The sequence below is a fragment of the Triticum aestivum genome, chromosome 1B, assembly GCF_018294505.1.
Source record: "Triticum aestivum cultivar Chinese Spring chromosome 1B, IWGSC CS RefSeq v2.1, whole genome shotgun sequence".
In the NCBI taxonomy this organism is placed as follows: domain Eukaryota; kingdom Viridiplantae; phylum Streptophyta; class Magnoliopsida; order Poales; family Poaceae; genus Triticum; species Triticum aestivum.
Genome location: NC_057795.1, coordinates 260,434,233 through 260,449,832, shown reverse-complemented (window position 1 = coordinate 260,449,832; position 15,600 = coordinate 260,434,233).

Below are 15,600 nucleotides of genomic sequence, written 5' to 3'. Positions count from 1 at the left end.
CGAGATGGTTGAGCATGGGATTCTCCTTTCGACCACAACGACGTATGATGACTTGAGTGAATTTTTCCACCATATTGAGAGGGAGAGTGACTTCACCACTAGCCCCATATATGACAAGTTGCCCCAATTCCCATGTGAGGAGAGCCACAACCCCCACCACTTGAGTGAGATGAGTGACTCCACCATATGCGACTTTGAGTGCACCTATTTTGAGGGAGTGAGTGAACCACCACATAGAGAGAGTGTGATAGTTGATAGGTCTCATGAGGCCATTTGCATTTCTAACAACTTGACCTCCACCTCTATTGTGTCTTCTCATTTGGTGCTAGGTCCCATTTATGATGATGCGCCGATCCTCGATGACTTCGTCCTCCCTTTGGACAAGATGATGGCCATGGTAGAATATGATGCACCCCCACATGGTTCCATCAAGATGAAGATGACCAGCATTTCGTCTCTCCCACCTCACCTACACCACTTGAGTGGAATCACAAAGGTAACATAGGTGAAGGTGATGCTCTAGTCCCACTAGTGGACATTATTGACATTGGTTGCTTGCATGATGTTGATCCACCTAGTACCATGCTTCATGCTAGTATGATTTCCCCATGCGATGATTTGCCCATTTATGATGATTATGATGATTCTCATGTGGAGTCTATTAGTTGTGATGCCATGTTACATAGGATTTCTTGTGAAAATTCTTTAGGTCACATCATGTTTGATAATCCGCTTGACTTGTCATATGCTGTTCATGAGATTAACCATATGTCTTATTTGCAATCTCTTGATAGTGACTATGCATATGCCATTAAAATAAACCCAATTTGCACATATGGCATAGATGACAACCCATGGTTATTGGCATTTGTTTTTCTTGTGATGATATTGATATGCTCACTTTGCATCATTTATCTCATATGCCATGCCATGACTACCTACCTTCGTATATGCATTGTTTTGGATGTTGTCCATTTTCTCCATATGATGTTTCCAATCTTGCTCATGAGGAGACCTCCATAGTCCCCTCATACATCTTAGGAGATTTTGATCCATCCTATTCATTGCATGATCCAAATACTTGTGTGCACCATATGTTCCCCATGAACAAACATGCTATTGATGTGCCATATACTTGCATTCTCAATTTGTGTCCCCATCGTGTCATATACAATAACTATTCTTTCATGATGGATGACATGTTCTTATACCACGCATCAAATTTCTTTGAGCGATGCTTATCTTGTGCTCATTCACATGTGCACATACACATCATGATGGATGATGTGTACATTTACCACACACACAATTTCTTTGGTTTGTGTCTCTTTTGTGTAGGTACCCATGAATACTTGTCAACCTCGCAATCCCACGAGTTGACAAAACGAGCTCTAGAGAGCAATGATGACTTGGGATCCCATGGATTGTCTTTCCCACCGCTCTCTTCGTGCAAAGACTTGCGCATTTCTTCTACATGGCCCTCACTTGGCTATGGGGTATTTTCCATTACATAACATATGCCCATCTTGCCATGTTCACTTTGCATGATATGCTCATTCCTATGCCTTTGACATGCATTTGTGACCCATGCTTTACATTAGACATGATGATTGATTCTAGTACTTGTATGTGTATTTGCAAGCTTGGTGGAGACATTGCTTGTTCTTGCCATGTTCCTTTTGTGACCCATTCCTATGATGATACTTTCATCTTGCTTTGTGTTTGTGCTTTCGATATGTCATGTGCATTGTCTATACCTAGTATTTGCTCACATGACATGATTGCCATGATTTACTCTAGTGTGTTGCATCTTCGCTCCACTAGTTTGCACGACTTGTTCTCTATGCTTGCTTATGTTGCATCACCCATGATTCATACTTGCTCATTTCATGCGGTTGATGACAACCATCTATATGCTTTGCACATGATTGTTATTGCTTCTTGTCATATATTTCCATGTGTTGCCTCTCTCATGCTAGATGATTTGCCATGTATTGAGTGCAACGATGCATTTAGCCTTGCTAATGAGATTACCCCCATAGCATTCTCACATATGATTGGAGATTTTGACATAATTCTTGTGAAGCATGCTTGCCTTACTTCTTTGCACCATATACCTAGTGCCATGAATATCACCATTGTTGCATCATATTATTCATGCACTTGTGCTTCTAATGGTTATGTGCAAGAGAAGAGAACCATCATGATGGATGATGTGTTTATCTACCATGCGCATACATTCTTTGTTTTGTTGTTTGCATGTGTAGGATACTTGGACTTCGTGTCGACTTGCACTTCACGTGAGTTGACCATTCGATCTCTTGAGAGCGAGCCACCATCTACCACGACGATTGTACATTGCACTTGCTTGTGTTTCGGAATTGTGAAGAATGCACAAGGACACGCCCTCAAGGTGACATCCTTCTTGAGCATGGATATTGAGGATCATACTACTTGTGTTGCTTGCACCATGAAGCTTATTGGTCATCTTGGACCACTTGATTGTGCACATGTTAGAGATCTTGCCTCGCCTTGCCATTTTCGCATTTCCATGCCTCATGACATATATACCTTGTGTGTTGCATCCAATTCTTGGACTACTTGCTACTATCATATGGTTGGTTGCACCAATATCATTTCTTCACATATGCCATGTCCCTTTGCTTGTCACATGCTTGACTTGATTGACTCACATATGATGAACAATTGCTCTTTCTATTGTGTTGAGTGCCACACTATATTCACTACACCCTATGCACATTATGCTTGGATTGTCTTGCACTTGACCCATGTGTTTAGACACTTCATTTTATTTGGTGTTGTGAATCTTTCGCATGCCTACCATAGACCTTTCATTGCGAAATTTGTGAATGCTTGCTATGAACTTGAGGTAGATGCTTATTCTCTTGTCACACATATTTGCATCTTTACCTCACATTTACATGCTTGTTTCCATGATGACCTTGATTTTGCTCAACTCATATGCTTACATGTCATGACACAATCCTTTGTCAAACCATATGCTATGCTTGATGACAACACTTGTTTGGTGAATCACCTCTTGAATGCTTGGTTTTGCACTAATGCTAACCACATTTGTTTTTCCAAGTGTTTGTTCTATTTGCTCCTTTTGAAGGAATCACAAGACGGTGCGACATTGGAGAGTGCCCATTTCGAGCTACTAGACGATGAGTGCTTGGTGATCGACCACTTCGACACGGCACCGCTACCTCTTTCCCATGGTGATTTGGTTTTCGATCCGAGGTCGGATCTTTTCCAAGGGGGAGGGGATGATGCGGAGCATCCTACGGGCATCACCATTTCAAGAGTCCATTTGGCAAGTGACACGTGCGACCTCTACTTCTCATACATAAAGATGAATCTTCTCCTTTACACGTGTTCACTTGACCCCTTTGAGGATGGTATACTACTTGACACTCCACTCGTGTGCATGCGTAGGTATTGCCGGAGCTTCATGGACAAGGAGGAGGAGTGCAAGCGCCTAGGAACACCTACACCATCCGCGACAGAAGCATGGAAGAGAAGACGGAAGACACGGAGCTGCTACAAGTCACAGCCACCGGACGACCGGTCCTTACCGGACGTCCCACGCCTGGAGGTTCAGCCTGCCAGAACAACTACAGACGAGGGACTCTACAGCGCCCGGATGAACACCAGATTCTGGACGTCCGACAAGTACCAGGGACCAGACGACCGACGCCGACCGGACGACCGGTGCCACCAGTACAGAAGGAAAACAACGGAAGTCAGAAGACTTCTCGACGTCCGGCCCTTCCTGAGCCACCAGACGTCCGACCCCCACCGGACATCCGGTAACTACCTGTGTGCAGCCGCGGCCTTTGGCCTTGTATCCTCTCCCACTTACCCCTTCATGGCTAAGACTATAAATAGACCCTCTCCACCTCCTTTCTAGGGTTAGCAAATAGGATAGCTCATTCTTAGGTGAGCTTTGCTCCTACCTCCTCCTCTTTATAGAGAGAGACCACTCCCATGGAGTTCAAGACATCCATGTGAGAAGATCCTGCGGGATATCATCAAGACCCCCCTCGTGGGAAGATTCATCTAGGATACCATCAAGACCTCCTCTTGGAGGTGAACTCTACCTTGTATCTTTCCTTTTGTTGTTCACGTACCCTTGTGGATCTTGTGTGTTTGATTGTCTAGTGGATGTGTGATTGGACTTGTTCTTGAGTGTTTCCCCTTGTGATTTCTTCCCATTCTTCCCTGTGTTCTTCGTGTTCTTCAAGGGATCCCGCTCCAATCATGAAAGATCGGCCTCTAGGGTTCTACCCTACATCAGGAGGTCTTGAATCCAACGAGGATCTTCTCCGAAGAGGTGTCGGTCCCTCGCGATGGAGTAGATCCGGATGGATGAGCAAGGCTCTATCTTAAAATATGAGCTATCACAATGCTAAGTCTAGAAGAGAGGTGGAGGAGTCCTATATATAGGCCAAGGGGGCGAAGGGGTACATGGGCCTCAGCCCAACACACGCACGTAGGTGGGGTCCGGATGATCCGGGTGGGTAGCCGGATGATCCGGGCTCAGTCCAGATGATCCGAGAGATGGCGTGGATGAGTTGATGATGCAGGCGGTGGCGGCGTTGGGCCGGATGTCCGGATGATCCGGTTGGTCGTCCGGTTGGTCCGACTTTGGGGTCCAGCTTTGGGTGTCGTGGGGTGAGTTAGCCGGATCGTCCGGACCGGGGTCCGGATCGTCCGGGCTCTGTCTGGATCGTCCGGGCCCTCGTCCGGATCGTCCGGCTAGCCTGGAACTTGGTTGTTTTCCTCTCCGTCTTCGCGGATGTCACACGCTTCCGATTCTCCTTGCTTCCTAGCTTCTCCATGGCTAACTCCTTGGTACCCGAGTATGCAAAGCGTCTCCATTTGAGGTAGTAGCCATGTCTCGTGTGATTTGAAAGGGAGTTGGGAGAGGAGTGATGTCACCTTGGTTTAGAGAGCTCTTGCACGTGCTCTTGTCATTGGTCCAGGTGGTGTTGTAGGAGATGTAGATGCGTCCATGGGGATGATCGTGGGATGCTCCGCATCATGCTTGATACGTCTCCAATGTATCTATATTTTTTGATTGTTCTGTGCTATTATATTATATGTTTTGGATGTTTTGTATGCATTAATATGCTATTTTATATTATTTTTGGGACTAACCTATTAACCTAGAGCCCAGGCCAGTTTATGTTTTTTCCTTGTTTTTGAGCTTCGTAGAAAAGGAATACCAAACGGAGTCTGATGAGGACATCAATACCTTTGTTAGACCCACAACCCCTGCTATTACATATACTGGACCAATTACTAGAGCTCGCGCACGCCAATTAAATTACCAGGTACTTTCGTTTCTTGGTAATGATTCTAATGTTCATGAGAATATGATGCTGCCTAAATTGGATACATTTGTTTTTCTTACAAATGAAGGGCCTAGCTTGGAGAAGGATGAACATTGGAGCAAGAACACGCATGGAGTTGATAGCATGCGCAAGGGGATCGAGAACGGAGTTACAAGTGATGATTTCAGGACTTTGAAGCCACCATAAGGAGTGCATGAAGCCTTGGACGAAATATACAAGATGCCACTTCATAAATTTCGTCTAGAGGCTATTCTAGGTGCTGCGTCACCTTATTATTGGGCCAGGCCCATGTATTTTCGAAATACTTAAGTATAGGCTCTTTTTAGAGTCCGTATGTGTGGGGAAACAAGAGTTAGGGTTGGTTTCGGACCCCTCCTCCAAGGGCCACGAAATTCCCCCCTCTTCCTCCATATATACAGCCCTTAGGGCCTCGTTTAGACTTTGGGTTTTGTTTAGATTAAAGTTCATCGTGGCTCCAACTTCGCGTACTTCGTTTGTGTTCAACGACCAGACAAAGGCGTCATAGAACCCCACCTTGATCAATAAAGCTTTCATCTTATATTTGCAATATCCAGATTGCAATCTCAGTTTCTTGCTTGTTCTTCATTTGCTCGCAGGAAACAGACCCTCGTGGTCAGGTTGTTCATGCTCCGGCGTGGTCAATAACCTCTCAGAGTTGGTTTAGCGATTGCTAAGGCGCGACGTCCTCGCATGTTCGTAGTCGGATCGTCAAAGTCGACTTCCACCAAAGCGAAATCCATCATCTCATCGAAAGACGAGACACCTTTGCCTCTATCAAGAGGTATCAGATTTCCAGGTTGCTCGGGGAGATTTTACAGTTTTTCGTAGTTTAGATCGAGTATGTTCTTCATACCTATAGTCCACGAAAAAGCCAAAAAAATTAGGGTTAGTTCATCCCATCCGAAACAATCTGAGCCTTTGCATAATCTTTTCGGTATTTGCTTTGTTGAATTTGCGGTTGCATCTCGTGTCAAGTTGCTGGTCTTAGCGTCCAGTCCTTTAGAGTTTCGAGTTCTGTTCACAGGTTGTCACGTCGTCGCTGCCATATATCACCATCGCATCATCATCGCCGCTCCTTCCATATACCACCACCACATATTCACCGCCAATCCGAGTCCATATACGCCACCACATATCCGCCGCCATCACGCCCATCCAAGTCCACCTGCAAGATATATCCGCCACCAGTCCGAGTTCCACCAGATTCATCTCCGCCACCAGTCCGAGTTCCACCAGTTTCATCTCCGCCACCAGTCCTATTCCGAGTCCAGTATTTTGTTACTCTGTTTTGGATTTCCAGATCATGCAATACTCCGAGTCGTGACAGAGAAGGACTTTCCAACTTCGATGCTACCCGCAGTAGAGAAATAGTTCCAAACTCAAAAAAAAACCAAGTCTGGAAAATTCTGGCTAGGCAGTTTCTAGACCATTTGTAGACTTTTTTGAAAAAATTTGTTGCGGAGCCAAAAAAAAGAGGGAAAAAAGTGCAAAAAAAGGAAAAAAAAGAGAATTTTTTTTCAGAGTGTGCTCCTCCCTTGTTTACGTGCCGCGCCGTGATTTTGTTGGTGTTCTAGGCTCGCGTCTCTAGCACAGTCTAGCCTAGGACCAGCACAGTACCATCGTTGAGCATTTATTCAACTTTGCATCTCTGAATTGATTATTGCTAACCCTTTTTGCTACCATATTATAAGCCTTCCCAGCTCCACATACATCTACGTCATGCGTTTGACTCTCCCTGGTAATCGCTCTATCCAAGCTTTCAGAGTTTTGACTACAACGGTTGCCGATCACCGCCTGCTGCTGGGTAAGAACTAGTAAGAATTTGAAATTTGCTTGACGGATTTGTAACACCCACCACCACCTCTTCTTAGTAGTCTGTACGATCATATTCTTGTGTGTTTCTATTGCTGCTAACCATGCCAGGATCACAAGCCGACGAGACTGACTGGGAGAACATGACGAATAAGGATTTGCATGATAAATTTCAGCAAATGATGAGTGGACAGGTGCACGATGTGCTAAACAGATTTGAAGAGGCCATGGAGAAGATAGATGGCATGGAGAAGACGTTCGAAACAAAGCTCAATAACAAGTTTAATGAATTGCTCGCGCGTTTTCCACCACCACCACCCGCTGCACCTAACGCACCTCTTCAACAACAACAACAATGACTACCTCCACATCGCGAAACAGACCTCCGCCGAGCGAGCCGTGTCCCTCTTGCGTTTGGCCAAACTATTGGTGCTGCTGTTGATACTTCTGTGGCTCCCGCTGCTGATGAGGTTGATCAAAATCAGAACTACGTGCAACCACCTGCACCACAACCACCAGGTCGTCCACATGCAAATAATCACAATGGTAGGGCTCTCCCTCAGGTATGAGATCATGACCATCTTCCTGAACTGAAATTGAATATTCCACCATTTGAGGGTAGATATGTTCCTGATATATATCTTACTTGGGAGTTAGAAACTGAACAACGATTTACATGTTTACAATATCCTGAGGAGAGACGGGTTGCCACTGCTGTTTGTGCTTTCACTAGTTTTGCATGTGTATGGCGGTCTGAACATTGTAGATTATATCCTATTCCAACTACTTGGGCTGCTTTGAAAACTGCTATGCGTACTCGTTGGGTTCCACCATATTATCAACGTGAATTGCTTCAAAAATTGCAGCACTTAAGACAAGGGAAAAATTCTGTAGAAGAATATTATCAGGAATTACAAACTGGCATGATTAGATGTGGTATTGTTGAGGAGAATGAAGCTATGCTTGCACATTTTCTGGGTGGATTAAATAGAGAGATTTAGACCATTCTAGACTATAAGGAGTGTACTAATATCACTCGTTTATTCCATCTTGCTTGTAAAGCTGAACGTGAAGTGCAGGATCGACAAGCATTGGCGCGAACTAACTTTTCTGCAGACCGACCTTCATCATGGACACCACGTGCATCTTCTACTTCAACTGCACTAGCACATCCATCAGGTGCCACCTCCAGCCGTGATACAAGAAAACAGGCACAACAACCATTATTTGCCAAGAGCGCACCTGCCGGGCCTGCACAGAGTTCTTCTTCTTCCATGGCATCAACAGGGCAAATAAGTGATATTATTTGTCGTTATTGTAAGGGAAGAGGTCATTATGCGAGAGAATGCAAATCTCAACGTGTGATGATTGCTACCGAGGATGGTGGCTATGAGTCCGCTAGTGACTATGATGAGCAGACTTTAGCTCTTATTACACGTGAAGAACATGGTGGACATGATTCTGATCATGAGACGCAATACATGGCTCCTGAAGACGCTGACAGGTATGAATGTATAGTTGCTCAACGTGTTTTGAGTGTGCAGGTCACACAAGCTGAGCAAAATTAGAGGCACAATTTGTTCCATACCAAGGGAGTTGTGAAGGAACGTTCTATGCATGTCATCATAGACGGAGGGAGCTGCAACAACTTGGCTAGCATGGAGATGGTGGAGAAGCTTTCTCTCACCACAAGACCACATCCACATCCTTACTACATCCAATGGTTCAACAACAGCAGCAAGGTTAAGGTAACACGTACTGTTCGTGTGCATTTTAGTATCTCTACATATGCTGATTATGTTGATTGTGATGTGGTACCTATGCAAGCATGTTCCTTATTACTTGGTAGACCATGGCAATTTGATAAAAATTCTGTACACCATGGTAGAAACAATCAGTATACTCTTGTTCATAAGGATAAAAATATTACTTTGCTTCCTATGACTCCTGATTCTATTTTGAAAGATGATATTAATAGAGCTAATAAAGCAAAACAGGAGAAGAATAAGAGTGAAAATCAGATTGTGGCAAAAGAATTTGAGCAACAAATGAAGCCTAATAATAAACCATCTAGTGTTGCTTCTGAAATTAAATTGAAAAGTGCATGTTTATTTGCCACCAAATCTGATATTGATGAGCTAGATTTCAGCAAATCTGTTTGCTATGCTTTTGTGTGCAAAGAGGCATTATTCTCATTCAAGGACGTGCCTTCATCTTTGCCTCCTACTGTCACTAACATTTTGCAGGAGTTCGCTGACGTCTTTCCACAAGACGTGCCACCGGGATTACCGCCTATTCGAGGGATTGAGCATCAGATTGACTTAATTCCCGGTGCTTCACTGACAAACCGTGCGCCATACCGTACCAATCCAGAGGAGACGAAGGAGATTATGCGTCAAGTACAAGAGCTTCTCGACAAAGGTTATATACGCGAATCCCTTAGTCCTTGTGCTGTTCCTATTGTTCTAGTGCCGAAAAAGGATGGTACATCACGTATGTGTGTTGATTGTAGAGGCATTAATAATATTGCTATTCGTTATCGTCATCCTATTCCTAGGCTAGATGATATGCTTGATGAATTGAGTGGCTCTACAATTTTCTCCAAAGTTGATTTGCGTAGTGGATACTATCAAATTCGTATGAAATTGGGAGATGAATGGAAAACATCATTTAAAACTAAGTTTGGTTTATATGAGTGGTTAGTCATGACTTTTGGGTTAACTAATGCGCCTAGTACTTTCATGAGACTAATGAACAAAGTTTTACGTGCTTTCATTGGACGATTTGTGGTAGTCTATTTTGATGATATACTGATTTATAGCAAATCTTTGGAAGAACATTTTGAACATTTACGTGCTGTTTTTATTGCTCTACATGATGCACGTTTGTTTGGTAACCTTGGGAAGTGCACCTTTTGCACCGACCGAGTATCTTTTCTTGGCTATGTTGTTACTCCACAGGGAATTGAAGTTGATAAAGCCAAGATTGAAGCTATTGAGAGTTGGCCGCAGCCCAAAACGGTCACACAAGTGAGGAGTTTTCTTGGCATCGCTGGTTTCTATAGGCGTTTTGTGAGAGATTTCAGCACCATTGCTACACCTCTCAACGAGCTTACAAAGAAGGATGTGCCTTTTGTTTGGGGTACCGCACAGGAAGAAGCCTTCACGGTATTGAAAGATAAGTTGACACATGCTCCTTTACTCCAACTTCCTGATTTTAATAAGACTTTTGAGCTTGAATGTGATGCTAGTGGAATTGGATTAGGAGGTGTGTTATTACAAGATGGCAAACCTGTTGCATACTTTTCTGAAAAATTGAGTGGGCCTAGTCTGAACTATTCTACTTATGATAAAGAATTATATGCTCTTGTTCGGACTTTAGAGACATGGCAACATTATTTATGGCCCAAAGAGTTTGTTATACATTCTGATCATGAATCTTTGAAACATATTAAAAGTCAAGCTAAACTGAATCATAGACATGCTAAATGGGTGGAATTCATTGAGACTTTCCCTTATGTCATTAAACACAAGAAGGGTAAAGAAAATGTTATTGCTGATGCTTTGTCTCGTCGCTATACTATGCTTTCACAACTTGACTTCAAAATATTTGGTTTGGAGACCATCAAAGATCAATATGTGCATGATGCTGATTTTAAAGATGTAATGCAAAATTGTAAAGAAGGAAGAACATGGAACAAGTTCGTTATTAATGATGGCTTTGTGTTCCATGCTAACAAGCTATGCATTCCTGCTAGCTCTGTTCGTCTTTTGTTGTTGCAGGAGGCGCATGGAGGAGGATTAATGGGACACTTTGGCGTGAAGAAGACGGAGGACATACTTGCTACACATTTCTTTTGGCCAAAGATGAGACGGGATGTTGAGCGTTTTGTTGCTCGCTGCACTACATGTCAAAAAGCTAAGTCACGAGTCAATCCTCATGGTTTATATATGCCTTTGCCTATACCCAGTGTTCCTTGGGAGGATATATCTATGGACTTTGTTTTAGGTTTACCTCGAACAAAGAAGGGGAGGGATAGCATATTTGTTGTCGTGGATAGATTTTCAAAAATGGCACACTTTATACCATGTCATAAAAGTGATGATGCTGTTAATGTTGCTGATTTGTTCTTTCGGGAAATTATTCGCTTGCATGGTGTGCCAAATACTATTGTTTCAGATCGTGATACTAAATTCGTTAGCCACTTTTGGAGATGTTTATGGGCTAAGTTGGGGACTAAACTGCTTTTTAGTACTACTTGTCACCCCCAAACTGATGGACAAACTGAAGTAGTCAATAGAACATTGTCTACTATGCTTAGGGCTGTTTTGAAGAATAATAAGAAAATGTGGGAAGAATGCTTGCCTCATATTGAATTTGCTTATAATCGTTCATTGCATTCTACTACTAAGATGTGCCCTTTTGAAATTGTGTACGGTTTCCTACCTCGTGCACCTATTGATTTGTTGCCTCTTCCATCTTCGGAGAAGGTTAATTTTGATGCTAAAGAACGTGCTGAATTGATTTTAAAAATGCATGACTAAGGAAAACATTGAGCGTATGAATGCTAAATATAAACTTGCTGGAGATAAGGGTAGAAAACATGTTGTGTTTGCACCTGGAGATCTTGTTTGGTTATATTTGCGTAAGGATAGATTTCCTAATTTGCGCAAATCAAAGCTAATGCCACATGCTGATGGTCCTTTTAAGGTGTTAGAGAAAATAAATGACAACGCATATAAACTTGAGCTACCTGCAGATTTTGGGGTTAGTCCCACTTTTAACATTGCAGATTTGAAGCCTTATTTGGGTGAGGAAGATGAGCTTCCGTCGAGGACGACTTCATTTCAAGAAGGGGAAGATGATGAGGACATCAATACTATTGTTACACCCACAGCCCCTACTATTACATATACTGGACCAATTACTAGAGCTCGCGCACGCCAATTAAATTACCAGGTACTTCCGTTTCTTGGTAATGATTCTAATGTTCATGTGAATATGATGCTGCCTAAATTGGATACATTTGTTTTGCTTACAAATGAAGGGCCTAGCTTGGAGAAGGATGAACATTGGAGCAAGAACACGCATGGAGTTGATAGCATGCGCAAGGGGATCGAGGACGGAGTTACAAGTGATGATTTCAGGACTTTGAAGCCACCATAAGGAGTGCATGAAGCCTTGGACGAAATATACAAGATGCCACTTCATAAATTTCGTCTAGAGGCTATTCTAGGTGCTGCGTCACCTTATTATTGGGCCAGGCCCATGTATTTTCGAAATACTTAAGTATAGGTTGTTTTTAGAGTCCGTATGTGTGGGGAAACAAGAGTTAGGGTTGGTTTTGGACCCCTCCTCCAAGGGCCACGAAATTCCCCCCTCTTCCTCCATATATACAGCCCTTAGGGCGTCATTTAGACTTTGGGTTTTGTTTAAATTAAAGTTCGCCGTAGCTGCAACTTCGCGTACTTCGTTTGTGTTCAACGACCAGAGAAAGGCGTCACAGAACCCCACCTTGATCAATAAAGCTTTCATCTTATATTCACTATATCCAGATTGTAATCTCAGTTTCTTGCTTGTTCTTCGTTTGCTCGCAGGAAACAGACCCTCGTGGTCAGGTTGATCATGCTCCGGCGTGGTCAATAACCTCTCGGAGTTGGTTTAGCGATTGCTAAGGCGCGACGTCCTTGCACCTTCGTAGTCGGATCGTCAAAGTCGACTTCCACCAAAGCGAAATCCATCATCTCATCGAAAGACGGTACACCTTTGCCTCTATCAGAGTCCAAACGGAATAAAGTCTTTGCGATGATTTTTCTTGGACCAGAAGACATCCTGGAGACTTGATGTAACATCCCAAAATTTAAATTTGGAATGTTATACATTAGATCAGCATTGCATATCATATTTTATTGCATTTTGGCTTGATCCTAGAAATTTCACGCAACTCAAGGACCCACGGAGAGAGTTGGAGATTTCATTATTTTCATATTTGAGTTTTCTCAAAATTTGAAAATAGGATCATTTGATTTTAATTATTTTATCTTTGAATATTTCTTATACAAAAGTAAAAGAGAGGGAATAAAATGACTTTCCAAAAATAAAGAAATATTGAGTATTGAATAATAAAATGAAATAAGATTTTATTTCGGAGTTTATCACTATTTTATTTGAACTTAGGAAAATGCGCGTTTTTCAAAAAATCCATTTAGGCCCCAAATAAATGTTCATCTTGTCCGGTATATTTTTAGAGGACGGGGAAAATTTATTTCGGGATTTTTGGAGTCTGTTTAGTATTTTTTTTCTTTCTTTTTCTATACGTTCGAATATTAAAAAAAACGAAACCGACCTCGGGCCGTATTCGGCCAGGACTCCGCCCAGTCGGCCCCTTTAAATAGTGCCTCCCGAGCCGCCCCAGCCCAGCCCACCCGCCGCCCTAACTCTAGCCGCCACTTGCCGCCACCGCCGATGCCGACGCCGCCGCCGTCCCCCGCCGCCGATCGCCGCCACCTCGCCGGAGCCGACCGCCGCTGCTGCCGTTGACCCGCCGGAGGTAGTCGCCGCCGCAGCCGCGGTTTTCGAGAGAAAACCGTCAGTTTTTTTAGAACCCTAGATCCATTTTTTTATAGATCGGTTTTATTTTTTTCCGGTTTAGTTAGTTAACGGATGTTAACGAACGGTTTTCGTTGTTTAGCCACAGACAACGAACGTTTGTTTGTTAGCCTGTTCGTCCGTTTTTCTTTTTCTCGGATTTTCCGCGATTATTTTCGATCGCGATTTCCGATCCGATTTTCGTTCTAGTATAACTTTTCGCTCGTTTATCGGAATCAGGCGGTTCAAGCGCCTGGAGTTTTGTCTCAAAACCCTCTTTCTGTTTAACCAACTCAAATAAGTTTTTTCTACTGTAAAATTTAACTTAGGTCCAGATTAGTAAACAAAGCTTGTTTCTTTCGCCGTTTGACTTTTGTTGCTTCGTTTGATTTGATTCTTTTTGCAAACCGGAGTTCTCAAGTTGAAATTTCTGGTTAGATCTCTTAGTTGAGTTTTACCTGTGCATTAGATGAGTGCTTATTGTACGCTTGTTTTGTTTGTGATATAGTACCCGGAGTGCGCGCTTGCTACTACGAGTCTCTAGGTTTCACGGATCATCAGCATCGCAAGTAACACTTTGATCATACCTCTTTACTACCCAGTTTTATTGCATCCGATCACCCCTCAAACATTGCATGGTTAGGATATGATTAACATGTGGGTTTTGGGAAGTAGATGAGGTAGTACCTATTGTCCTACATTCAAACCTTGGGAGTTACTTCTACGTTATGCTTATACTGCTATGCTATGCTCGTAGACGTGGATTGGGTTTGAGTGTATCCATGACCAATGTGAGGTTGTTAATTAAAGGTTCAACTTAAGGTGGCAACTTAAATTCATATCTGGGTGGATTGAGGCACTTGGGGAACCCAGTGTTGCTTGTATTTTTGGAAATCCCGGGGTACCGTGTGATTCTCCTATGGACCGCCACCCAGGCTCATAGGGATCATGAGATTATTCATGCTAGAAACTTCCGTGTGCAGCCACAAGATACTATGGGCTCTAGCATAGTTGATTAAGTCGTGTGAACTCTTACAGTGGTAGACTAGCAGATTTAGGGGAAAGTAGGTGTAACTGTCTACCCATCGTAAGGTGCAAATGCTTCTGAAAGACTATGCCTCGGCCATCCGGTTCTCAAACACCATGTAGTGCGAGAATTCCAACGGAGGAGATCGAGTCTTACGGGGAAAAGTGCGAAAACCTCTGCATAGTGTATAAACTAATCATGGTTAGCCGTGTCCCCAGTTATGGACGTTTTGAGTATCTAGTACCTGGATTATCATGTGAATCTCATCATGTTACTCTAATTAATTTTGTTGGGTTTAATGTTGATTCTTAATTAGGATTGAGATGGGTGAACCTTCTCAATGTTTAACAACCACCATGATAGTTAAATAAAAGTTATTCCTTTGTTGTAGGGAAAAATTGGCTCTATGCAAAACTGTAACCATAGAGCTTTCCACCAGCCATATATGCATGTAGTATAGCATTATTTCTGTCCATTACTATCTATGTGTTACATTGCCAGCATATTCCATGTGCTGACCCGTTTTTGGGCTACAACGTTCATGTTGCAGACTTTTCAGACGACGAGTAAGGTGCGTTAGGTCGTGATCTTATACTCAGTGATGTCGTTGGAGTTGATGGACTCGCTTTATCTTCCAAGCCTTCCGCTGTTATCATTATTAGATGGCCTTAAGCCATATTTATTGTAATAAGTTCTCTTTTGAGACATTCGATGTAATAAGTGCATGATTGCTACTCTGTTATAAATCCTTCAAGTACTGTGCGTGTCAGC